This window comes from Tiliqua scincoides, chromosome 4 (assembly GCF_035046505.1).
Source record: "Tiliqua scincoides isolate rTilSci1 chromosome 4, rTilSci1.hap2, whole genome shotgun sequence".
NCBI lineage: Eukaryota > Metazoa > Chordata > Lepidosauria > Squamata > Scincidae > Tiliqua > Tiliqua scincoides.
The window spans coordinates 120,057,246-120,084,523 of record NC_089824.1 but is presented as its reverse complement, the minus strand read 5'-3'; the positions used below and the strand labels follow the sequence as shown (position 1 = coordinate 120,084,523).

Here is a 27,278-nt window from a genome sequence, read left to right as displayed (position 1 = left end):
TTTTTTTTTAACCATGCTAATCCAACTTGTATCTGTGGTCTTTTTCCCCCAATTGAAGGTGTGTGTGTGTGTGTGTGTGTGTGTGTGTGTGTGTGTGTGTGTGTAGAGCGAGAAAGAGAAAGCCCAAACATTAGAATTCTCAGTAAAACAAACAATCCATTAACTTTGGTATCTGATACAGACAGCTCTATAGGATATGCCTAGAGACACTGTTAATGAAGGAGAAGGTTGAAGTATCAAAAGAGTAGAGCCTGTATTGACTAAATCTGAGCTTGTTAATTATTGCCATGTCAACAAAGGCTGTCAAGAGTAACAAGTGTTTGAACAACAGAATCAGAACTGAAATCTTAATAAAGGAAATATATCAGTACTAGTGAGAACAGTGCTAGCTAGAGTTATCATCCAAATGTGCTCGGGGACAATTACTATGACAAATTGAGGGAGCTGCTTGGGGAACCTGCGGTAGAAATATTGCATGGAGGTTAATATTCAGCCTCCACATCCCCTTGGACCAGGGGTGTCCAAATATTTTGGCAGGAGGGCCACATCATCTCTCTGACACTGTGCCGGCAGCTGGAAATATAAAGAATTAATTTACATTTCAAATTTGAATAAATTTACATAAATGAATATATTAGAGATGGAACTTATATGAATGAATGAAGGTCTTGCAGTAGCTCAAGGCCTATAAAAGGCCTTGCACAAAGCAAGATTAGCCTTTCCTTTGCTGCCACTGCTGCATCACGGGCATGAAACAGCAAGTAGTGGAGGGAACCCTCGTCCCACAGCTCACGTGAGAGATTGAACAGTCGTGGTCACTCTGAGAGCAGCTGCATTGGGCCAGTATGGGTTCCAGCAAGTCTCCGGAGGGCCAGAGGCTCATTTGAGACTGGGGGCTCTCCACGGGCCGGATTGGGAGCTCCCGAGGGCCGCAAGTGGCCCCAGACTGCGGTTTGGGCACCCCTGCCTTGGACTATGGATATTGGAGGAGACCCATTGAGGAATGGGAGGCTTACAATGTTGCAAAGTGATTTAGGGCACAATCCTAACCGCTTATGTCAGTGCTTTCCAGCACTGGCATAGTGGTGCCAATGGGGTATGTGCTGCATCTTAAAGTTGGGTGTCACTCACGGAGGCCTCCTCAAAGCAAGGGAATGTTTGCTCCCTTACCTCAGAGATGCATTGCCCTTATGTCAGTGCTGGAAAGCACTGACATAAGGGGCTAGGATTGCGCCCTTAAATGTCCTTTTGCCTCTGAAGCCTCCCAAACCACAAACCACAAACTCTTACTACTAGATACAGTAGGACCATTTTGGGGGGGGGGGGGAGGATAGGATTATGCTATTATTCCCTATTCTCTGGAGATCATTCTCCCACTCTACATGTTTAGTATAAGAAGTGGGTTGTATTCAATATGTATACTGAGAAGTGATGTACTTCTCAGTATATTAGAGTATATTTAATATATCAGTATATTAAATAAAACAGAGCTAGACATAGACATGCATGGTCCTTAATAGGTAGGCTCATCTCTTTCTTAAACCAAATCATAGTGTGCTTAAAAGATGGAACTCAAGCCCATCTTGAGTTCCATCTTCAATGAATGTTGAAAGAAACCTTTTGACCACTGAAGGGCCAAAGCTCAAATCGAATTTACCAGCTGTTATACTTCATGGCCCCAGGACATGCAGTGTATGAGCCAAGTCCAGTGCTTTAATGGACTGACCAAGTCTGGGGAGATGAGAGGCATGTGCACAGCACAACTGTGTTCTCGTGTGTGTAATAGAATGTGTTCTCATGTGTGTAATTAGTTGAAATGTGGGTCAGAGGGGGAGCGAAGAGCAAAGGACTGCAAATTAGATTGTGGATGTATTGACAAAGAAAGTAATGTTCTTGGATTTATGTACTTTAGAAGTGATTTTTTTATGTAAAATATTTTAGGAGTCTTTAAAAGAAACAATGGCAAGGCGGATAGAAGATTGCAATGAATGAGAAACAGAGACAGGACAGAAGTCAGCCTTTCAGCTATTCTTCACAATTCAGCAAATGTTAAAATGAAGACTGTACCAAAAATTGCAATATTTCATCATTTATCAAACTGTGGGTCGGGACCCAGTTGATGGTCACAACCTGATTTGATGAGTCCCAGCCTCCAATGAAAACATGGGTGATGGAAAGATCAGATAACTGCCTCACATTCTGAGGCTACTCAAAAATTAGATAGCTGCTAATTGCCCTGCAAATAGCTAAGCTCCTGCTGTTTGCATGCTTGTGTAAATATAGGGTGATAACTGTTGGAGCATCTTTTTTTTCTGGTGTTTTTTTTTTTTTGCAGATAGATAGATAGATAGATAGATAGATAGATAGATAGATAGATATTGTCATTGTCATTGTCATTGTTATTGTTATTGTTATTGTTATTGTTATTGTTATTGTTATTGTTATTGTTATTATCCTGCCTTTCTCCCCGGAGGGACTCAAGGCAGCTTACAACAAAGGTTAAATCAAATTAAAAAACAGATAAAAGCATATTAACAACACATCATTAAAAACAGTAGTCAGGTAAAAAAGTAGTCAGGTAAAAGAGCATAGAGCAGCAAATTATAAAAGGATCAGGCTTGTAACCAGGTGTTAAAAAGGTATTAATAGATGTTTAAAAGGCCAGGAACTCAGAAGGCTTGTCTAAACAGAAGAGTCTTCAGGCCTCACTGGAAAGTTTCAAGAGAAGAAGCCGTTCTTAAGTCAAGGGGGAGGGAATTCCATAGTGTTGGTGCCACTACTGAAAAGGCCCTATTTCTTGCCGCCACCCCACGTACCTCCCTAGGCAGCGGCACTTGTAAAAAGTCCTTCTCTGATTACCTAAGAGGATGAGCCAGATTGTATGGGAGTAGGTGATCTCTAAGATACCCTGGCCCAGAGCAGTATAGGGCTTTAAAGGTTCTTCTTAATATTGCTAGATAGATAGATGCTTGTTAAAAAGTAAATAAAATATTTCTTTCTAGGTCACCTTTCTTTTAAAGTTTCGTAAAGCTAGGTGGGTCCTGATACGATGTCATTTTAAAAGATGGGACCTGATCTTAAAATGTTTGGGAACCACTGCAATATTTGTTTTGATTTAATGCAAGCTGAAGAAATTATTGGAAAAAAATTGTGTACTGCAGCAAAGATTTGTGCTATTTTGCTTTTGTTGCCCTCCTTTCTTGGCCCTATTTGCCTCCTTTTGCTTTGCCTTCCAAGCCTTTGGTCTCATTTAATTCTGTCAATTGGATTGATTAAAATGGCAGTGTGAGCAAGTGAAGCCATAATAGTGAAGGCAAAGAGGAAGGAAAATTGCACCAAAGCACAGCATGGAAACCATGTGAATATTTGCAATGAGTGCAGAAAATGTCCCCAAACTCAACACTCCGACGCAACTACTGTCAGCAAAGCTCTGGTTTCAATGTGTTCTTTTTTTTCAAAGCACAAGAACAAATCTTGCTATTTCACAGTATGCCGTTTTTTACAATTCACGAAGAGGTATAGTCTATGACGTGGTGCAGCCCAGGAATGGTTTCATTGTATGATGAGCTGCTTGTTTAGATTGGAAACGCAGACCGTTCCTGATCATGTTTTGCCCCTTGAATATTGATGGTTATGTTGGGTTGTTCTTCAACACTTTTTGAAGTGAGCTCTTCCAAGTATTTTGTCAGTTGGGACATTAAAATTACAAAAGACAGGAACAGTCTAACAGGAAGGTTGGAACAATCTGAGGTGTATTAAGGAATATATGCAGACAAACAGCAAGGGGGAAAAGGACAGCTATTTTGATGATAATATGTAACATTTCCTTTGATGTCTTACATTTTACCTGTATTATTTTTCCTTTGATGTTCATTGCCATAATTACGTGCTATGCTTATTTACACTATATTTCAAGCTTATCTTACAAAATTCACTCCATTTTTGAAAGGGAAAAAAGTTAAGTAGATGCTGCTTGCATACTCGAGCCACCTGGATACACTTGTTTATTTCCTTCTTGTCCTGAAAATACTTTTGCTGGTAGGACTTTGTAGAGCTGGCTTGGCTCAAGACTTCCTTATGTTTGAAGTGGCATACCTAATGCTACCTCCCTTACCTGGTGATATACAAGTGTAAGTGTTACCGGGTTTCCTTTAGGACAGAAATAATGTACACTTTGGGAAAATTTATTGCATGTGCAGGGACTCACACACAATTGATTTTATTATGAGATAGAATAGCCAACGGTACAACTCAGGAGAATCAGGACTAGGGGCCCCAATCCTATCCCCTAGCGGTTTATGTGATGCAGCCATGCTGCCAGAGCGTGTGATGTATCCTATGATGAGTGCACCACAAGATGGTCGGAAACATGGACTTTGCTCAAATCAGACATGAACAAGATTGAGGTTTTCCAAATGCAATGCTTGAGACAGATCCTGGGTGTCTCTCCTTGTGACTGCCACCTTAATGAGACAATTCGAATAAGGTACAATCATCAACCATCAGTTGAAGAGCAAATCAAAAAACACAGACTGCAATGGTTTGGCCACTTCTGCAGAATGGACACCAGTCAGCTGCCACACAAGCTCCTCTGGTGAGAACAGCCTCCGTCCTGGAGGGTCAACGGATACTGCCAAAAAATATATGGCTCAAAAACATTGAGGAAGCCCTAAGGAACAGCAAATAACCATCAGTGAGGCGAGAAATATCGTCAACAGTTGTAAAGAGTGGAAGCATGTCATGAATGATGCACAGATTCTAGCAGCGCCTACAGCAGCATATTGGTTGAGAGGACAACCTGCACTCCACGTGCCAGCTAAGGACTGAAGAAGAAGAAGATTTAGGTGGTGTAATTCCAAGGATCTGGTTAACTGGTGTGTTCCCTGGGGCATTTGGTGGGCCGCTGTGAGATACAGGAAGCAGGACTAGATGGGCCTATGGCCTGATCCAGTGGGGCTGTTCTTATGTTCTTATGGAGATTCAGGGATATCTCAAATGGGAAATGGGTATAGTAACAACATGTAGTAGTGCCATTGAGACCCATCCCCTCCCACCCATGAGGTGCCCACTGCTCGCCCCTACCTGCCACACCCTGATCTTCCCCCAAACTGCCCGTACCACCACCACCTTACCTACTCTGGCAGGGTTTTTGTGCACCACTGTCATGCACATGGGACGTTCAGCCATTTGTGCTAGGTGACCTGCATTGCATGACGGTGGACACCCTTTATGATGCCATACTGGGACTAATGGCAGCAGATCATGAAAACTGTAAGCAGTTCCTAGGTAGCCAAAAAACAAAATGTGGATGAATTTCTTATCAGAGAAAAGGAAAACAGGATGGTGCAAGCAAGGTGGGGAGACAGGAAGGGGAGGAGGACATTAAGAAATGAGGAGGGTTACCTAGGAGAAACATGGACTGAAAAAATGGGGAGGGGGTTGCAGTAGCAGAAGGGAAGGGGAGAGAGGAAGAGCAGGGGAGAAGGAGACAGAAGCAAGAGAGAGGTTCCAAGTTTCAAGCCAGGGCAAAAGACTGTGCCTGAGTTGCCATTCTCTAGCCTGACCCAAGAACTACAGGCAAGGATTGAGTTTGCCTGGATTGAGAATAGAGTTTTTCAGGCCCCCTTCCCAGCCTTGATCCCTCAATTGCTGGTGGAAGAGTCCACAAAGACTTGCACCAGCAATGTCACTGGCACTGGCTTACCTTGGGGGAAGGAAACAAATATTCCCTTACTCCAAGGAGGTCCTTGGAGGTTGAAACTCCCCAATGGGATACAGTGAGTGCTGCATTGGTGCCGCTGCATCGACACACAGGGAGTTAGGTTCCAATCCTATCCAACTTGCCAGCCCCAGTGCATCCATAATGAAGTCCCAAGGTAAGGTAACAAATGTTCCCATACCTTAAGGAGGCCTCTGTAACTGCTTCCTCACCACAGGATGTAGTGTACACCCCATTAGCACAGCTACACCAGCACTGGAAAATTGGATAGGATTGGGCCCTTAGTTAGGATTGGGTAGTTAATTGGAAACAATAAATGGGAGGGGGAGGTCAGAAGGATAGAACTAAAAGGACTCAGCAAAAAGAAATATAATGTACTAACGTTGCTGACTCCAGAACATGGATTTGGTCCCTTCGAAAATAGAAAATAATTGTGTCAAAGCTGGCAAATAAGAAGTCCACTTCATCACATTACCCCAATTTAACAAACATCAATGCCGTGCCAAAATTTCCACGCATTGTGCCCGTCCTGGTTCTGACATTTGGATTTAATCGCGTTGACCTTTTCAAGTCAAAATTATTCTTCAGAGAACTATGAATATATATATATATATATATATATATATATATATATATATATATATATATATATATATAAAGAAGTATTCCAATCTACATTGTTCTTAAAGCTTTTTTTTTTTTTTTTTTGCCACCTTGGTAATCCTATTCTTTTCAGGAGATTTCTCAAATTAATGTCTCCAGTGAGTGTTCCTTCTGTTGTGCTTGTGTTTAAACAGGGTAGTCATAATTCATGACCAGAGGGAAAACAGAACACACTTGCTCCTGAGCAATAAATATTTTAGTAACTGTATAAAGGGAAAGAATAAGTTATTCACACTGGTATTAACAAAGGTTGGATGAACAGCCCAGAGTGCTACAAAACATTTAATTTGGTGAAATAATTTATTGTTTAACAAAAGAAGCATGCAAACCATAAAGGGTCAAAACGTATGTGCTTTATATAGCTGTGATGTTAGTTCAATGCAGTGCCCATTTACTCTTGGGTGCAGTATTGTCCAACTGTGCCACTATGCTGCTCATTCAAGGGCCAGCCTGGACTGGTGGACCCTCGGAGGGATGTAGGCCCTCAGTTGATTTGACCTTTGTTGCCTGATCAAATCTCTATTTTTATCAAACTAACTTGAAGAGTTCATTTCGGATGACTTGTTAAAAAAATGACTTGGAGTGTGAGCAACAGCTGTAAAAAAGAGTTGAACCTGATCAAGGAAGTGTATGTATTTGTACATACTTATGTACAGTCACACAATAAAGAAAGGTCTAAAGTAAATGTAAAGCTTTACAGGTGGACCCAGAAAGTAGAATGCCTGAGAATTCATTGGCATAGTTGACCCATCCATCCCCTTTCTTTACCCAATTCATAATTAATCCGTGGAACTTCTTGCCACAGGATATGGTGATGGCACCTGGCCTAGATTCCTTTAAAGGGGAAGGTGTGGGACAGATTATGGAGGAAGGTCCATCACATGTTACAAACCATGGTCATTCTGCACCTTTGGAAAAGGTGCAGAAGAGAGCAACCAAAATGATTACTGGGCTGGGGCACCTTCCCTAGGAGGAAAGGCTACAACATTTGGGCCTCTTCAGCCTAGAAAAGAGGCACCTGAGGGGGGAACATGATTGAGACATACAAAATTATGCAGAGGCTGGATAGAGCTGATAGAGAGACGCTCTTTTCCCTCTCGCATAATCCCAGAAACAGGGGACATCCATAAAAGTTGAGTGTTGGGAGAATTTGGACAGACAAAAGAAATTATTTCTTCACCCAGCGTGTAATTAGTCTGTGGAACTCCTTGCCACAGGAGATAGTGATGGTATCTTGCCTAGATGCCTTTAAGAGGGAATTGGACAAATTTCTGGAGGAAAAGTTCATCATGGGTTACAAGTCATGGTAGGTATGTGCAAGGCAGAGGTAGGCTGCTTCTGATTGCCAGTTTCAGGGGAGGGCACCAGGGCACAGGTTGTGTCTGTTGTCTTGTGTGCTCCCTGACGCATTTGGGCCACTGTGAAATACTGGAAGCTGGACTAGATGGGCCTCTGGTCTGATCCAGCGGGGATCTTCTTATTTTCTTATAATCATATGCAACCTCTGGGCTTTAGAGGTAGCCTAGCTCTGAATGTCTGATGCAAGGGAGTGGCAGCAAGATGCAGGTATCATGTTGTTTTGATAGCTCCCTGAGGCATCTGGTGGACACTGGGCGATACAGGAAGCTGCTCTAGATGATCTGTTGGACCGATCCAGTAGGGCTTTTCTTATGCTCCCCTTCAGTTGCTCTGTGCAATGCATCCCCTCAATCACCAGTGCATACCTCACCATCCTCATCCTACTGCTCCAGCTCCACCACTGCTTTTGAAAGAGATAAAATCTTGAGAATGGAACCTCTCTGGAGGGCAAAACTGGAACAGGAGGAAGTCACCCTCCCCATTTCCCTCTCTGTCCATAAGAAAATGATGGGCAGTTGGGTGGAATAACCAGGAGCGTGTTGGGCTAAAAGGAGGTGGCAGACAGGTATCCCCTGCCAGCTTGCTGCCTCCCCCAGCCTGCTATCTGAAACAAAGGCGTCATGACTGGAGGCCTCAATTGACCTCATGAGTGGAGCACTACCCAGAACAACCCCATTCTTCCTATGAGCCCAACAGAAAAGTAGCGGGACATGACAGTGGCTCTCCAGATGGGATGAGATTAACCTGAGAAAGGAAAAAAAGGTGAAGAAACAGGGTCATATCCTGGGTAGTCCATTAGACATTAAGGGCAGAATCCTAACCCCTTTTGTCAGTGCTTTCCAGCACTGGCATAGCGGTGCCAATGGGGCATGTGCTACATCTTGCAGTTGGGTGTCACTCATGGAGGCCTCCTCAGAGTAAGGGAGTGTTTGTTCCCTTATCTCAGAGCTGCACTGCCCTTATGTCAGTGCTGGAAATCACTGACATAAGGGGTTAGGATTGCACCCTAAATAACATGGATAAGCAGCCTAACTTACCAGTGATACAAATTACAACTATCTCAGAGCAAAAATAAATGTTGTCTGGGGTAAATGTCTCCAAATATGGTGCAAGCCCCAACTAAACCATTTTCTGTTTGATTGTAATAGAAATGTAATTATGGAGCAATTACAGTGCAATTTCTAAATGAAGATTTTTGAATTCATGAATCAAATTAGCGTACTCATTTTATATGACAACTTCATTTACAATGACAAATAATCTAAATTGAAACCACATGATTCAGGGATCTTAGCAAACTTCTAAAAAGCATCTAGCTACACTTTTATTTCCATGGAACATCGAGGCACATAATGGGACACAGAATTACAGCCTTAACTGGTAGTTCACAGTTCATTATTTTCCAATTTGTTCAATATAGGACTTTGTAATTTTTACATTGCCATTTTACATTGACTCTACAATTTGCAATCTACACAGAACAAGGGTGGGGAGAAGAACCCGGGCAGGAGGGGGACAGGATCAGCAGAGCCCTACTCCACCAGATCCTGAACTCTATGTCGGGTTGGAAGGTCCTACACAGAGGCTCTTGTGTCTTGCTGGCAAAATAGCCAGTGCAGACATGAGGAGTCCCATTGCCAGGCAAGGGCTTTCCTTGGGGGAAGGTGTAAAAATCCCCTTCTCCAAGAAGACTCCTAGGGGCTATCCAGTGCCCACAGTGGTAGCTGCTTTGGGAAGCATCAGATTGGGCTGCCCATCCATAGGCATGAGAAGAGACTTTTTTGGTGGGAAAACAATGCAGGGGCTACAGGCCATATTAAAACAAAACTACAAATGAAAACCAGTGTTCAACTCCTGAACATGCTAAACCCTGAAAGACAATTCCATGTGAAATATGTGAATTTTTATCAATTTTATAGATATTCTTAGTAATTTGAAATTTCACGTTTGAAGTCTGAATAGTTCAACTGGAAAGCCTGACAATTTTTCAACATTTGCAGATATTCATTCCAGCTCAAGAAGCATTGGTAGCATTGATGTCTAATGAATTCAATGCACCTATTTTGTGTTGGACTGTGGCTCATTCTTCTGAATGTGAAACCAATATTATGGACACAAGTTATTAGGAATAGCTACACATCATCACATTCTGCCTTTTTCAAACTGCTTTTTTTAGTCTATAGTACACCAAAGTAAATTTGCCACCTGAGATACAATCAGAGTATAGGATGGCATAGCTGGATAATTCAACTAATGGAATCTAAGGGTAGGAACACATAAAAGTTATAATAGCACAAAATTAAGGTAGCTCTGCTTATAGTAGGATTGTATGCAATAAGTACTATAATTTCCTACAAAGTGGTAACAAGTGGATGCCTTTATCCATATATTCAACCAAACCCCCTATCTTGGGTCAATTATCATATGAAAGAGAAAAGAAAGAGAAAATCACAAGCCATTCATTGTAGTCATGTAGCAGTGCAAGTCCCTTTGAAATCACCTAAGCAGGAAATGATAGATTGTCTTTTCAGAGGATTGAAACTATTTAAAGCGACATAAGCAGGAAATGATAGATTGTCTTTTCAGAGGATTGAAACTATTTAAAGCAATCAAGAAAATGTTAATTTAAACACCTATCCCTTGGTGGTTGCAATTCACTTGCAGTTGCCTCTGCTAGGACTGCAGCAGTCCTCTGATATTTTCTATAATTAATAATAATAATTAATACTGGGCAGTCAAGACATTTACTAGAAAATACAGAGGCAAAGATTTTAGACAACTTCAAGGAGGGTGATGTGAAATCCATACAGTATCATTATGAAAAATGTTTGAAGTTTGTGAAGAATGGAGATGAAATAGTTGTGCCCCTTCCTGTATCAGTTGTCCATTTGGGCTTCTGCCTTCCCCTCAAACACTAGGAAGACTGCCAATTTTGTTTCCCTGAGAGCCATTAGACAGCCCAATCCTATCCACACTTTCCTGGGAGCAAGCCCCATTGACTCTAATGGGACTTACTTCTGCATAGACATGCATAGGATTGGGCTACTAGACATGACGTAGATGGAGATGGTGAATTCTGCCTGCACAAGGTGCAGCTGGATGGTCATATTTGTGAAGGTACTGCCATAAAATAAAATAATCTTCTTGCATACAGGTAGGTCGCCACCCTTAATGTTTGGCACCACTGTGCCAGGAAGTTTCAGCATGAAAGATTCTGTGAATTTGGAAAGACAGAATACAATTATTTAAAATTAATACATAAATAAAACAATCTGCCCACTCCAGTCCAAATGTCTGCCATCTCATTCTACCTAATGCATAGAATGGCTAACAATTTTATCTGGAGAACCTCAAGTTCTGTGGACTTGGAGGGGCTGCTGCAAGAGTTTGATAGGGTCCTTTATGAATAATGTCTCTCACTCTCTTTACTGCTTCCTTCAGGCATTTTTGCAAACTGGTATCTTACCCTCCCTCTTTTGCTGTGCTGGTTCTATTACTAATGGGACTTGGTGGCTTAACTGTGCATTTAACTCCCATTGATTTAAATGGAACTGAGGCTTGCTTAACATTTTCTAGACTCTGCCAATTTTGTGCACAAATCCCAGACCTAATGGAATCATTGGCAAAACAGGCCAACTTCAATAGAAACTGACATTAGAGTCCCAGATGGATCACTGGAATGTTTAGGTGATTAAATGTTAAAGGATTCCCCTCCCCCTTTTGATCACTACGTTTCTGTTAAGTCTTAGCATTTAATGAAGATATTTCATCTCTGAAACTTGGAAGCTCTGAAAAAAATTCTCTTAAATATGTATTGCTAGTCAACCTATAACTTGCATCACCGCAACAAAGACTGACTAGCAATACATATTAAAAAGAAACTTTTCAGAGCTTGCAACAGATCATAAATCATGACATGGCTCATTCATAGACAATATCATCAACATGTTGTGTTTCACTCATGTCCAGTACAATCCCTATCCAAATTTACTCAGAAGTAAGTCCCATTGTGTTCAGTAGAACATGAGAACTCTCAAGGAAATGTATATGATTGCAGCCTTACAGTGCAATCCTAATCTGTTCCAGTACAGCCAGGCTGCGTGGCGATCATGAAACTGGAAGTGGATTGTGATCTTGATTTTTACACTTTCCAAGGCTTGGGGAGCCCTTCAAAGGCTCCATGGGACTCCCTGAACACCCCCCCCCCCAAGAAGCCGGTGTGGTGATGGATAAGTTTAAACTCCTCTTCCATTCCCTTAAGAGGCTTCCATTTCCTTAAGGAGCCAGAGACAGAAACAATCTGGGGCATCATGCTGGGGAATCTCAGCATGTATTGATTAATCACATACAGGGCATCATGTGTGCCCTGGAATATATGCATTTGAATACATATGTGATCAATCAGCAAGAGAAAATGATATTGTTAGCAAAAGATCTGAATCCATTAAAAAGAATCCTAGGTCAAATTCTCTTACAAAATTTCTTCTTCATAGAGAATTAACTTGATCCGATTCTATTACTAGAAAATGCTATTCAGCTTTCCCACAAAATACAAGGATTCTAGGGAAAGTGGAGCTTTCCCGAGCTAAACAAACGCATCGGTAAAGCACCTACCACGTTTTCCAGACTCACAAAGAGAGTCTGGTCCAACAAGAAGCTGATGGAATATACCAAGATCCAGGTCTACAGAGCTTGCGTCCTGAGTACACTTCTGTACTGCAGCAAGTCATGGACTCTTCACTCACAACAGGAGAGGAAACTGAACGCTTTCCACATGCGCTGCCTCCGACGCATTCTTGGCATCACCTGGCAGGACAAAGTTCCAAACAACACAGTCCTGGAACGTGCTGGAATCCCTAGCATGCATGCACTGCTGAAACAGAGACACCTGCGTTGGCTCGGTCATGGTGTGAGAATGGATGATGCCGGATCCCAAAGGATCTCCTCTATGGAGAACTCGTGCAAGGAAAGCGCCCTACAGGTAGACCACAGCTGCGATACAAGGACATCTGCAAGAGGGATCTGAAGGCCTTAGGAGTGGACCTCAACAAGTGGGAAACCCTGGCCTCTGAGCAGCCTGCTTGGAGGCAGGCTGTGCAGCATGGCCTTTCCCAGTTTGAAGAGACACTTGGCCAACAGTCTGAGGCAAAGAGGCAAAGAAGGAAGGCCCATAGCCAGGGAGACAGACCAGGGACAGACTGCACTTGCTCCCGGTGTGGAAGGGATTATCACTCCCGGATTGGCCTTTTCAGCCACATTAGACGCTGTTCCAGAACCACCTTTCAGAGCGCGATACCATAGTCTTTCGAGACTGAAGGTTGCCAATACAAATACAAAGGCAGGCTGAAAGGAGACGGTGACAGGCTTGGGGTGAAAGTCACTCTGAATCCACTGCCACCTCATTCCTGCTGTCTTCTGCTGATGAAAGTTACATCAGACTACCTCATGGCTGATCTGGTGTAACCCCTTTTGGCTTTAAACCCATTTGTTAAAAACAAGTTTACAGTAACATCCCGTTTGGTCCTTAGTTATTGTCCTTCGGTTAGGCAAAAACTATTTTAACAACCTCTGCCCGTCCATCCCCTACATTCAATATAGTATAATAATACTTTCTTGTTTTGTAGAATTGGCATTCCTAGCATAGGATTCCAAACATAGTTTACGTGGAATGATTTGAAAACACAAAATGTATTTAATTTCAACTACAATAACTTGGCTCTGAAAACTCTTTTTTTAGAGCAGTTTACCTAATAAGTAAATGAATTTGGACTGTTTGAAATTCTAATAAATAACTGATGGAGCTAATAGTTACATCTTTAGAACATTTTTAGAACAATTCTAAAGGATTGTGGAAGGGATTGTCACTCCCGAATTGGCCTTTTCAGCCACACTAGACGCTGTTCCAGAACCACCTTTCAGAGCGTGATACCATAGTCTTTCGAGTATCGGATCAAAAAAATCAAAACTTTAGATATAGGCTGATGGGTTCTGAGCTGTCTGTGACAGATCAGGAGAGAGATCTTGGGGTGGTGGTGGACAGGTCGAGGAAAATATCGACCCAATGTGCGGCAGCAGTGAAGAAGGCCAATTCTATGCTTGGGATCATTAGGAAGGGTATTGAGAACAAAACGGCTAGTATTATAATGCCATTGTACAAATCGATGGTAAGGCCACACCTGGAGTATTGTGTCCAGTTCTGGTCGCCGCATCTCAAAAAAGACATAGTGGAAATGGAAAAGGTGCAAAAGAGAGCAACTAAGATGATTACGGGGCTGGGGCACCTTCCTTATGAGGAAAGGCTACAGCGTTTGGGCCTCTTCAGCCTAGAAAAGAGACGCCTGAGGGGGGACATGATTGAGACATACAAAATTATGCAGGGAATGGACAGAGTGGATAGGGAGATGCTCTTTACACTCTCACATAATACCAGAACCAGGGGACATCCACTAAAATTGAGTGTTGGGTGGGTTAGGACAGACAAAAGAAAATATTTCTTTACTCAGTGTGTGGTCGGTCTGTGGAACTCCTTGCCACAGGATGTGATGCTGGCGTCTAGCCTAGACGCCTTTAAAAGGGAATTGAACAAGTTTCTGGAGGAAAAATCCATTATGGGGTACAAGCCATGATGTGTATGCACAACCTCCTGATTTTAGAAATGGGTTATGTCAGAATGCCAGATGCTAGGGAGGGCACCAGGATGAGGTCTCTTGTTATCAGGTGTGCTCCCTGGGGCATTTGGTGGGCCGCTGTGAGATACAGGAAGCTGGACTGGATGGGCCTATGGCCTGATCCAGTGGGGCTGTTCTTATGTTCTTATGAGACTGAAGGTTGCCAACAGGGAAAGTGATCATTGTTTTTGAAATTCTTCCTTTTCTGACACCATTCTGAGATCTAGTTCTTATGAAGACTTACTAGCAATGGTAAATTTTGAAAATGGAGAGAGTTCAAAAATTTGTGAAATACTATGATCCAAGCTGCTACCTCATTCTGAATTCTGATTTTGCCAGTAAAGTTCTGTGTCAGTTAGTTCTCTCATATGTATTTCCACTATGTTTCCTCTCATCTATGCTTCCCCTATTTTACCAATTTTTTAATTTTTTAAAATTGATATTAGTAAGAGGGGGAACAGCTGCTGAGAGAACTGGCTAAAACTGAGAACTCTCTGCAATGAAGGCCACAGATCATGTTTGGAATCTCTGTGGCCAATAGAAACTCTGGTTATGGGGCTGACCCCAAAACACTGAAGTGGTCAGCATTCTGCTGGCACTAGTCGGTCATAGGATTGGGCCATTATGCTGAAGTCCTATACACACTTTCCACCATTGAACACAATGGGATTTTCTTCTGAATAGATTCTACTACAAAGGTCAATTACTGACAGGCTTCACTAAAGAGTTTTCATCTACAACTAGATCAACTAGCATTGACAAAACCTTACCCAGAGTACTTCAAGGTCTGGAAAAGGTCCACAATGAGGGTTCTGCAGCGATGCTGAGTCTAGCCTACTTCAATCTTCAAAGGAAAATAACCATTACTTTGGGCGTAGATCTACTCTGACAGGCATTGCAGCTGAGCAAAACATGGTTTTCTGGCATCGCCCCTCCCCAAATTTATTAGTGAGCAGCAGAATATTACTTTGCAAAAGTTTCTGAATAGTTTTCAGGGATAACAACACAGTACAAGAGAACTTCTAAAACTCAATTTAAAAAACTCCAGATTTCAAATGTTAACCTGACAGAGCAGGGACATCAAACATAAGGCCCGGGGGCCGGATGTGGCCCGTGGAAGCTTTTTATCCAGCCCTCGGGTCTCTCAGCGGCTGAGCAATGCCGAGATGTTACTTCTGTAAGGGCAGCCCACATGAAAATTGGCTCTCCCATATCTTGAATAATGACATCACTTTCACTGTGAGAAGAATCTAAAAACTTTGGCACTTCTAGATTCTGACAGGTCCCAGAAAAGGTGTTCAAGAGAATCACAAAAGAAGGAAAAATAATTGTATCTGTTCCAGATGAATGCATGAAAGCAGCTACAATTTGGATTTAATCCATGAATTCATCCTCAATGTGTTGTTTTGTGCAAAGTGAATAATGCTGAGCCTATGATCTTTTTTTAAAATCCAATATTACCTTTCTTCTTTAGACTTCTCTTTTTCCTCCCAAGTATAGATAAGAAAAAGAAAAAAGAAAAAGAGAGAATTGCAGTTTTTGAGAGGAGCTAAATGAAATTGGAAAAAAAGTTATCAGTTTAATTAAGAAATTTGTGAGTATTCTTGTACTTGTATAAGGATAAACTTCTTGAAAATGTAGCTACAGTAAAAACCTTGTTAACTGGCATTCATGTAGAATGGGGGCTGCCATTTAACCAGATATATTGGTTAACAAAGTATTTACTTGACAAGCTTGCTTCACCTGCCTGTCAGCCCCTCCGTGGCTTATGGGATAGGCTTGCTTCTCTTTAGATGTCAGTTGCATCTTAAAAAGATGCAAAACGGACACCAGCAACAGTCATTGGAAAAGACACCATGTGGGGGTGAAGGGGGACAGTTGTTCCCCCCTACTACATAGAAGAGGACACTACTTTAAAATGTGCCTCTTCGCCCAGTTAGCAGAGGTCATACAACTCACAACATTCAGCTTTCCTTTCCACAGATGGATGCCTGGGGGTAGATTTACTTTATGTCTGCACGTATTTGCATGTTTTAGCAAAGACTAAACATACGTCTAAGTCACAGGCTTGTTCATACATTACTGTCTTGATGAGGAAACTGTCCCATCTGATTTTCCCTATCCTGCCGACGGCAATTTGTCTCTTCCAAATATTCCAACTCCCTTTTAATGACCACTTTTTGGCTAGTTAACACCCTCCTTTTCCAAGAACAACAGCTGTGGTGTGCAAAGAAATGAACAGAACTCCTTATCAGCTGAGCAGTTAACAAGAATTTATTGCTACAAACACATGCACTCCCTGCAAGTCCTCTTGTCCAGAGGCTTTACCTCCCCAAAACTCCACTTAACTCAGTGGGTAAAGGTCTGAAGCCTCCAGTCCAAGTCCAATCCAGTCTCCAAAGCACTCCTCCAGCAGGGTCCTGGCAGTCCTCTCTTCTGTGTCCTCCAGCCAAGTCCTGGCAGCCCCTTCTCCCATAGGTCTGGGTCAGGTAGCTCTTGGTCAGGTTCCCTCTGGGTCAGGTAGCTTTGCTCCTTCTGAAGCTGCCTTTTATCCTTGTATGTCCCATTAAGTCCAAATTAGGCTCAGGTGAGCCATCCCTTCAGTCCATGTCCATTCAAAGTCCCATCAAGGTCAAATGAAGCTCAGGTGTCCAACCAGGTCTCCATTGGCCTTGATTGATTACAGCTGTGGAGCCAGCCCTGCCCTTCCCAGACAGCCCTGCCCTGTCAAACAGCTGTCAAAACATGGAATCGCTGTCAACACCACATCATCCACCTGATTATCTTCTGATCTTCCATTACAGAAACATGCAAACGTGGCTGTACACAAGCCTGCTATATCCTCAGCTGGATTTGAAATTAGGCTCACTTATTTTCAAGTAGATCAGGGATTCTTTTTCTCATCCAGATTCAAAAATTTGGAATTTCTGTGGTGCTCCTGATAACAGCAGCAAGTGTGTGATGGAGTGCCATGGCCCTGCAAGCCTCCATATTTCCTCACAGACCCTGAGACCTTTCCCACTGGTGCCTCTGCCCTTAACACAAAGCTTACATGATAGAATTGGGACATCTCTCTGGAAGGCAATTCATACATTCATCCCTACTGCCTAGGATACAAAAACAGCAGTGCCCCAGCCACTAGCAGCCCTAGGAAATGGAGATTTCCAGCGCTCCAGAGGTACTTGCTTAAGGCACCAAGTGCTCAGGACACACAATGCCCCAGGGCTCCTAGGGACATCTCACAGTCCAAGTATATTGAACAATATGCTTGACATTGGGTCAGCCACAAGGAGCTCTGAGATGCTTAATTTCCAAGTGTTCCTACTAAGTACTCTGGCACATTGAAAAACTCTGGTTCCTCAGGTTGCTGAGGCTTGGGATGTGCTGTTGCTGTATCCCAAACACCGTGGATACTTGGAGGTCTTGGAGAGAGGCACCTCAGTCATTGCGTGGGAATTACATTCATGGACCCTTGTTGATCCATGCACATGCTCTGTTTCTTTTCCGAGCCCAGATAAGAACTTCTCAAGACCAATGGCACTCAATTTATAATGCAACAAAACATACAGAAATCAGATGAAGCCAGGTAATTATTTTGGCAACATGTCTACCTGCCCTTCACTCACTTTTGGCAGGAACAGCCAACAAGAAACACAGGCAGAGCGGGCTATTGGGAGCAAATAAAGTCCGCTGTTTCAGTTGAAGGGAAACAAGCTGCAGTACTCGTGACTTGGCCAATACTCGTGACTTGCCTTAGGAAAGGCAAGGGAAAAGAGCACAGCCTTTTTACAAAAACTCCCCAGCTGTCTGTATTTGCCACTGGGGGAAACGGAGCTAAAAGTAGGGGCAAGCTTAGTGATAGGCAGAAAGGGGCCTGATGCTACATGTTTCTTCACAAAATGGTGAATGTAATAGCCATGTCCTGAAGCATCAAGATTTCCCTCTTATTTCAATATGAGATCCATTCTTTGAGCACCAGATCTGTTCTAATCACAGTGGCTCCCACATGGGTAAAATGTTTCATTCTCACATCTATAAAATGTGCTCTGCAGCTGGAGGGGGACACACAGAAACCATCACAACTGGCACTGCAGCCTATCAGAACTGTGTGGCTTTCATTTCTTCCTGCAGAATCTCCCTGCTCTGAACAATATAAGCTTATGGATGAAAATGCTCCCTGTAGTTATTGAAATATCCAGGACCTTTATGTTCCTTAGGAGTTCTCTTTCACTTTCAGATCATTAATTACCATCGAAAGGTCTCCTATGCATAATATAGTTAGGGCTCTGTTTCACAAAGTTAGCATTACAATCAAGGTCCAAAATTAAAGAAGATAATACCTTTATTATTAGCTTCCCCATCTTAACTTGCATTAATAATGCTGACTTTTTGGCCTTTCTGTGGATGGAAATGGTGATCATCATTGCAATCTTTTTGTAGCCTACACTGGGCATTGATCAGATATGGCCAAGACTCATAGTGAAATCCCTTCCCCCAGTTTTGGTCTTCCAAGGTATTTTTAAAACTGTACATTAAAGTGATAATTTTATGTGGGAAAAACATTTTCCAATACAGTTTTGTCCAGTAATTGGAATTCTGGGCATTTTGGCCCATAAATCTCATAACATGCTTTGTTTTCATCCAGGGTTCAGTTTCTTTTAACCTCCGATAGTAAAATAGGATAAGCTGATGCTGATGCTGATGCTACTATATGACTTCTTCATTCATTCCATGTCCGCCTGGTCCTCTTTGCCTTGCCTCTCTTCGCCGCATTAGGGCAGGAGCTTCCTTTGCCAGTCCTGCATTGAATAAGGCAAGGCAGGAAATGGTGGCACCAGATTGGTGAGTGGGGCTTTCTTGGTAGGGCTGAGGCTGTGTCTTCAGAATGCAAGCCCCGAACCCAGCCTGGGAGTCATAACACTTAAGAACATAAGAACAGCCCCACTGGATCAGGTCATAGGCCCATCTAGTCCAGCTTCCTGTATCTCACAGAGGCCCACCAAATGCCCCAGGAAAATAGTTGCACTAGCTGTGAACTTCGCTGAGGCCAAGCATCTCCTCTTTCCAGTAGTGTGTTGGCTTCCTCAAAAAGGGAATATCCTTTTCCCCGATTGGGAATGGAGAGTGAATTTAAATAAAATGAGAGAGCAGGAAAGGGAGGCTTCTGGAGCAACTGTTACCCTGCACATGCCAGATCTCGTTTGATCTCGGAAGCTAAGCAGGGTCAGGCCTGGTTAGTACTTGGATGGGAGACTGCCTGGGAATACCAGGTGCTGTAGGCTTATACCATAGTCTTTCGAGACTGAAGGTTGCCAACTAATGGTGCTGCTGGGCACTGCTACAGCAGGGATTCTTCCACCCATTAAAATGGGTGGTTAGAATGGCTGATGGACTTATTGCAAGGCATTTATTGCAAAACTCAAGGCCATAGAACATGCCCAAGCAGACTGGCAGCAGCAATGGGGGGCGGGGGGCTGGCACAACCAGGCAGGCGGGTCAGGCATTGTGCAAACCTGTGGAGGCAAAACTTATGCATAGGGATGGGTGTTTTTGGGTGTGTGTGTGACATTTCCCCCCCAAAATTTATTGATTAGCATAGCAAATTGTGGTGTCATGTGTCTTTATCTAATTTTTTTATCCAAAATTGTACAAACAGCATAATAAGCATGTCAAATGTGAACTCTATATCATTTTAGAGCTTTACCAACATATATACATACATATTCATTGGTTTTCCAAACTTCTCAAAGTGCACAACCACACAGACAAATAGAATTTTTTTTAATTACATTATTCCCCCCCCCCCCTTTGCATACCAGAATGGCATAAAATGTGCAATAAGCACAGAAAGTGATCAGGTCACGGTGCAGTACAATACAGAGAAAACATAAAATCAGAGAAAGACTTCACTGAGCCTTGCTTGGTTTTCCAAGCTTCTCAAAAGGCCAGCACCACACAGACAAGCCCCAGAAAAGGCATTTACAGAGAGTGGCTTGGGGCAGAGGGAAGATCTAGATCCAAGCACATTTAGCTGATCACAGAACACACATAGATCACCATTTAGAACTCAAATTGCCTCACCTCCAGATTACATGACAGTGAAATGAAGAAAAGGAAAAAGGGAGCAAGGCAGGTTGGAACTGTAGGATTAGCTCTTCCTTCTCTGAGGCTCCCGATGGGGGCAAAAACTGTGCTTCCGGTTTTCCGTATGCACAGTTTATAGTGTTGGGGAACCTCAGAGAGGTTTCCCCGACATGGGCGGAGGTTGCGCGAGGCTCCATGAGCCTTTGGTGAGTAGGGGGGCGGATTTCTGTGCAGGGGTGGTGATAGCCCCCGGAGGGAATCATTGCGGAGCTTTGACCTGGGCACGGGGCTGCGGAGGTCCGCGGCTACCCCCCGCAGCTTCTGCACATGTGCACACCCTATATATGTAGTGATTGGAGCAGAAATTCTCATTATTTTGCATTCTGTGTTGGTCACACACAGAGACAACCAAACAACCAAACAACAGCACACAGAAAAAAACAAACAACTCTACTTATGCATTCTGTCATCACCACTGGCTTATAGCTCATCTCTGGCCTATAGCTCCATATTCAAATCTCCCATTCTTTCCTTCCACATTCTCTATATTCTGTTTTGTTAGATTTCATATGGTACATAAATTTTCTTCTACTGCTTTCTAGACAGTTGGGACGTCTAAATATAAAAGAAAAAGAACTGAAAGCTCATTTGACCAATGAACGTTGATAATTTTTTCCACTTTTAAAACCTAGTCTTCTACTGTCAAAATAAATCACATTTCCGTTTTAGGAAAATAACCCCACTTATTTCTGGAGGATAGGTAATCACCCACTATTATAAATGGCATCTCTGAAACACAGCAACTCAGAAAATTTATCTGCAACATAGTCAGCCTAACCTATGAGAAGTTAACTTGAAGGAGGCACTATTAACCAAAATGCCAGACCCAGATAGCAATTTCACACATAGAAGCACACTGTCAGCATACTGTATATTTGAATAAATAAATTCCTCTGTGTATAAGGCAGATAACAGGGTTTTCAGCAAATCTCTGCTTACCAGCATTTGCAGGAGCATTGACTTTATGAATCAGACTCTTCTTAAGCTTCCTGCATTTGCCAACATTGATGAAAGAGGTAAATCTTTTGATCTAGATCTTCCCAATTAGCTTTTGGAAGGTTAATATTTTCCTCTGGATCTACTTCCTACCGGATAACTGCCTTCAGGAGAGGCCTGCACAAGGTATTGTTATCTAATTACCTGTCTTGGACCCCCTTCTTTCCTCCCAAAGTACCTGTAACAACCATCAATACAGGACAGGGGGAGGGGGAGCACCTGCAGGGAGGTCCCTCCGACGGCTGCTTGCCTTGCTTCTGCCTTTGACCTGGGCTGCGTTGTCCTTAGCGATCTCCGCGTCTCGGGGCTGGTCTCCTGCAGGGAGGTCCCTCCGGCGAAGAAGCCGGTGAGCACTGGGAAGTCCCGCTGGTCACCTGCCGCAGATCCAGAGTGGAGAGTCTTGGACAAGGCTAATTTGGGGTCTGGCCTTTGGAGCCCACCCAGGGACGCCAGAAAACTGGCGCTGCCCTTCTGGGCAGGGGTACGACAGTATCACTTGCAGAGCCAATTCCAAAGAGGCAGCGGAACAAGGGAAGTTGATCATGGCTCTGTCAGGCCAGAAACTGGTGAACTGCATCCATCTTGGAGGATTAGTCCAATGCAGATGTAATGCTGGCTGTGCAACACGGTAGGCAGATTGGGAGTCAATCACAGCCATTTGCACTTCCTCCCTTTTCTCCCTCCCTCCCTTCACTAATTGGTGGTTTACAGAGAGCCAGCTTGACAGTGCTCTCCACGTGCACATGATTGGGGTTTTGCACGAGCTCATTCTGTTCCAGTGTGTTAATCTCCTTCGCTTAATTGCACGGGGAATGGTTCTGATCAATACTGTCGCATAATTAGAAGGAAGAGGGCTAAGAGGGAGAGTGGCTCAGGCACTGGCACAGCTGGTTCCTTTGGCACCCGGGGACTTAACGCACAGTGTCACCCCTCCCCCGGAAGTGCCTCACTGCCTCACCCTCAGTGCCTCACACTCAGACACTGCCTCGTTTTCTGAGCCACTTGTCTTGAGTGCAAAGACTCTGATGGCACCCCTGCTCCCTTTCCCTATTTGCTGGGATTGTGTCCCTGCCTGGTTTTGACCTTGCACCTGCTTCCAACTCTTTTACTCCAGTATTGATACTTTAGATCTTGATACTCTCCTGACTTGGGCTGTACTCTTGTTCTGGCCCCTCAGATCCTGACCTGCCTTTCGTTACATCCAATCTGGTCTGTTTTAGATGAAGTTCCTGTTTACACCCTTCCATCAGAACTTCTGGATCCAGAATTTTCAGAATTTGACCTCTGTCAGACCAAACTCCTGCTAAGGCCAGGCAGAATGTTTATGCAATTTTCTCTAACCAAATTCCCCCCTCCCCCCCCCCCCAGATTTGGGCTTCCAAATGAACTGATCTTGTTTTGGGAGCACCTCTGAATTCGCAACCTCCTGATTTTAGAAATGGGTTATGTCAGATGCAAGGGAGGGCACCAGGATGCAGGTCTCTTGTTATCTGGTGTGCTCCCTGGGGCAGTTGGTGGGCTGCTGTGAGATACAGGAAGCTGGACTAGATGGGCCTATGGCCTGATCCAGTGGGGCTGTTCTTTACTCAGGGTGTGGTTTCTTTACTTAGCATGTGGTTGGTCTCTTTACTAAGCTTGTGGCTGGTCTGTGGAACTCCTTGCCACAGGATGTGGTGATGGCATCTGGCCTAGATTGGACAAGTTTCTGGAGGAAAAATCCATTACAGGTTATAAGCCATGATGTGTATGTGTAACCTCCTGATTTTAGAAATGGGCTATGTCAGAATGCCAGATGCAAGGGAGGGCACCAGGATGCAGGTCTCTTGTTATCTGGTGTGCTCCCTGGGGCATTTGCTGGGCCGCTGTGAGGTACAGGAAGCTGGACTAGATGGGCCTATGGCCTGATCCAGTGGGGCTGTTCTTATGTACTAGTGTTCTACCATTCTCAAACTTGTAGCTGGTAATGCTGTGGTCTCAAATTGTAGTTCCGAATTGCCAGGACATATAACAAGGGTATGAAGGGGAAGAGGATACATTTCTATCATCAATGCAAGTAGAATATTTTTTAAATGAAAGTTGAAAATTCAGGGAGAGGCTGAGATTATCCTGGAGGGTGGTAACCTCCCATTGTGCCTACAGCCCAGCACATTCTTCCATGTTGATTTCAAGACTTCTAAAAGACTGCTGCATGTGTGCTCTTTGCTGCAGTTTTCAGTAAGCATATTCTTTTAACTTAAAGGTTACCAATGTGTACCGGCGCATATGCACATTGATTAGACCAATGCAAAAAGAAATCTTAATGTGACTGCACAATCACATCAGGATTCCCTTTGTGCTGTGATTTCATCAGTGCACATATACACTAGTGTGCATCAGTAACCTGTAAGGGAAAAAAAAGACATATTTTTTTCCTCTTGGAAAAAAAGACAAAACTGCGGCAAAGTACACATGGATCACATCTGAAATGTGCTTCAAAAATTCTTCCAGTCAGACTAGAATGTCGGAGATCATTGAGCCAAGGTACACAAGGTACCGAGCTAAACAAACGCATTGGTAAAGCAGCTACCGCGTTTTCCAGACTAACAAAGAGAGTCTGGTCCAACAAGAAGCTGACCACAGCTGCGATACAAGGACATCTGCAAGAGGGATCTGAAGACCTTAGGAGTGGACCTCAACAAGTGGGAAACCCTGGCCTCTGAGCGGCCTGCTTGGAGGCAGGCTGTGCAGCATGGCCTTTCCTAGTTTGAAGAGACACTTGGCCAACAGACTGAGGCAAAGAGGCAAAGAAGGAAGGCCCATAGCCAGGGAGACAGACCAGGGACACACTACACTTGCTTCCAGTGTGGAAGGGATTGTCACTCCCGAATTGGCCTTTTCAGCCACACTAGACGCTGTTCCAGAACCACCATTCAAGCGCGATGCCATAGACTGAAGGTTGCCAACAAACAGACTAGAATACAGAGCAGAATGTGGAGAGAGTAAGCCCATGGAATAATGACAGAATGGTACCATTAAAAAAAATCATTTCTTGCGCCACTCCTAACACTAGTGGTACACTAGTGCTCTTCTCTCAAGCTGTATCACGGGGGGTGACTTTGCCCCATCTGTTGGAGGCATGAGGAAGACAGGGAGATTCTGTCTTCCCATTAGTGAAGGCACTGGGAGGGAGATGCCTGTGCAGCCATGTGTTTGAGGGTGAAGAAGCAAAATAGTAGGATGACTTAGTGGTGAGAGAGCAAATGTACGGCAGGAACCTACAGAACAGCTTGTGGAGGCAGGAGAGCCAAGGGCAGAAGTGTTGTGCTCTGTAGCTTTTCCAGCAGAGGCCTACTGAGGGGTTTTGCCAGGTGGTTTGCCAGGTGAAGGGTAGATCCCTTACCACTTGTAGCAATGAGAGTGCTGCATTGTCATTCCTTGCTGGAGTTATGCTGCTTTTGGATTATTCCATCCTACCCCTGAGCAGATATTCTGAGGGTCATCATCACATGCAAGGGACAAGGCATCCGTAAGGAGTAGCCCAATCCTTTGGGCACTTTGCACTGATGGAACTAGTGGAAAGTCCTCTCCATTGGTGCTGCAGTTGCAGCGATGATGTGCAACAGGGTCGCTAGAACAAAGAGCTGAAGACTGTGTGCACATGCTACCAGAGCAGCCAGCCACTGCTGGAGGAGGCACATTGGTGGCAGGAGTGAGCAGTGGGCAGAGAAGGGGAGTCATCGCGCTTTCCAGGGGGCATGTCATGGAGGGAGGGGTGGATCCAGCAGCAGTTGCACACACCAGATCTTCTCCTCTGTTTTTCTGTCCACCCCACCCTCTGGCTCTCTTGGGTCTTATGTCAGCTATACAGCTAGTAGGTCCAAGGAGACAAGTAGGTTATAAGGTGGCCTATGAAGATGCACTTATTTTCCTTTGCCCCTCAAAAAGCTCCTGATCACCCTCCCCTAATTTAGCATGCCGCGCATGCCTTCAACGTGCTTTATCATGGCAGAGGACAGGATTTGGCAGAAAATTTGTTAAATAAAACTGTGACCCAATTTTAATTCAAATAATCCTGTCTCAAATTTAACTGGAGTTATGTGGGTAACACCCATGGTTAATGCTAACCAGAATTCCTCAACTATGTTTTGCAAATCATCTTCAAACCATGGACTCACATTTGGGATTTTGAAGGAACCATGGTGATTTCCTTCCCACTCTTCCTTTACAAATTCCAAAACAGTTAAGTATAGTAATGTACAATAATGAAATATTTTTCCCTCTGAAATCTGAGCACAATTAAATAGCAGAAAACAAATCCTTTGTGGATTTTTCTGCTACCCTCTAATTATCTGTGGTTGAAATAAGGACGACAGAGAAAACTGTTCAAAATGTTGTTGTTTCAAGTGCAACTTGGAGGATTGCATCTTGGGAAATTTTCTGCCAGGGAGACTGCACTTGTCTTTGTATCTGACAGTAGAGTAGTGAATGACAGCGAGCATAGCTCTAACAGAGAAAAAAAAAAAAACACCTCTACACATAATAATTAAAAGCAAAATGTGATTAAACATGGAATGTATTCCAAGAAAAATGTGGTAAGGTAGATAAGGTAACAAGGAAGATAAAGAAGCCTACTTGTGGGGGATCTAATTAAAAAAAAGATGTATTCCTGTATTCTGATCTTTGATGGAAAGATATTGGGTTATTAGTAGTAAATTTTCTGGCAAAAAAAATGCTATTACACCTGCATTCAAATAGAAATTGAGTGCTTATGAATGTAATAAAAAAAATACTCTAAAAATCATATATTGCATCTGTCAGTTAAGAATATTTACTTTTGTGAACTGTTCTAAAGAATTGTTCTAAAAATGTTCTAAAGATGTAACTATTAGCTCCATCAGTTATTTTTTTTTGTATTGGCAACCTTCAGTCTCGAAAGACTATGGTATCGCGCTCTGAAAGGTGGTTCTGGCACAGCGTCTAGTGTGGCTGAAAAGGCCAATCCGGGAGTGACAATCCCTTCCACACCGGGAGCAAGTGCAGTCTGTCCCTGGTCTGTCTCCCTGGCTATGGGCCTTCCTTCTTTGCCTCTTAGCCTCAGACTGTTGGCAAAGTGTCTCTTCAAACTGGGAAAGGCCATGCTGCACAGCCTGCCTCCAAGCGGGCCGCTCAGAGGCCAGGGTTTCCCACTTGTTGAGGTCCATCCCTAAGGCCTTCAGATCCCTCTTGCAGATGTCCTTGTATCGCAGCTGTGGTCTACCTGTAGGGCGCTTTCCTTGCACGAGTTCTCCATAGAGGAGATCCTTTGGGATCCGGCCATCATCCATTCTCACGACATGACCAAGCCAACGCAGGCGTCTCTGTTTCAGCAGTGAATACATGCTAGGGATTCCAGCACGTTCCAGGACTGTGTTGTTTGGAACTTTGTCCTGCCAGGTGATGCCGAGGATGCGTCGGAGGCAGCGCATGTGGAAAGCGCTCAGTTTCCTCTCCTGTTGTGAGCGAAGAGTCCATGACTCGCTGCAGTACAGAAGTGTACTCAGGACGCAAGCTCTGTAGACCTGGATCTTGGTATGTTCCGTCAGCTTCTTGTTGGACCAGACTCTCTTTGTGAGTCTGGAAAACGTGGTAGCTGCTTTACCGATGCGCTTGTTTAGCTCGGTATCGAGAGAATGTGTGTTGGAGATCGTTGAGCCAAGGTACACAAAGTCATGGACAACCTCCAGTTCATGCTCAGAGATTGTAATGCAGGG

The 27,278-nt window shown here is 43.7% G+C and overlaps 1 pseudogene; it reads left to right on the top strand.

The window, feature by feature from the left end:
* The first annotated feature begins 19,571 nt into the window (after positions 1-19,571).
* Positions 19,572-19,691, top strand: LOC136650832 (5S ribosomal RNA; annotated as a pseudogene).
* Positions 19,692-27,278: the final 7,587 nt, after the last annotated feature.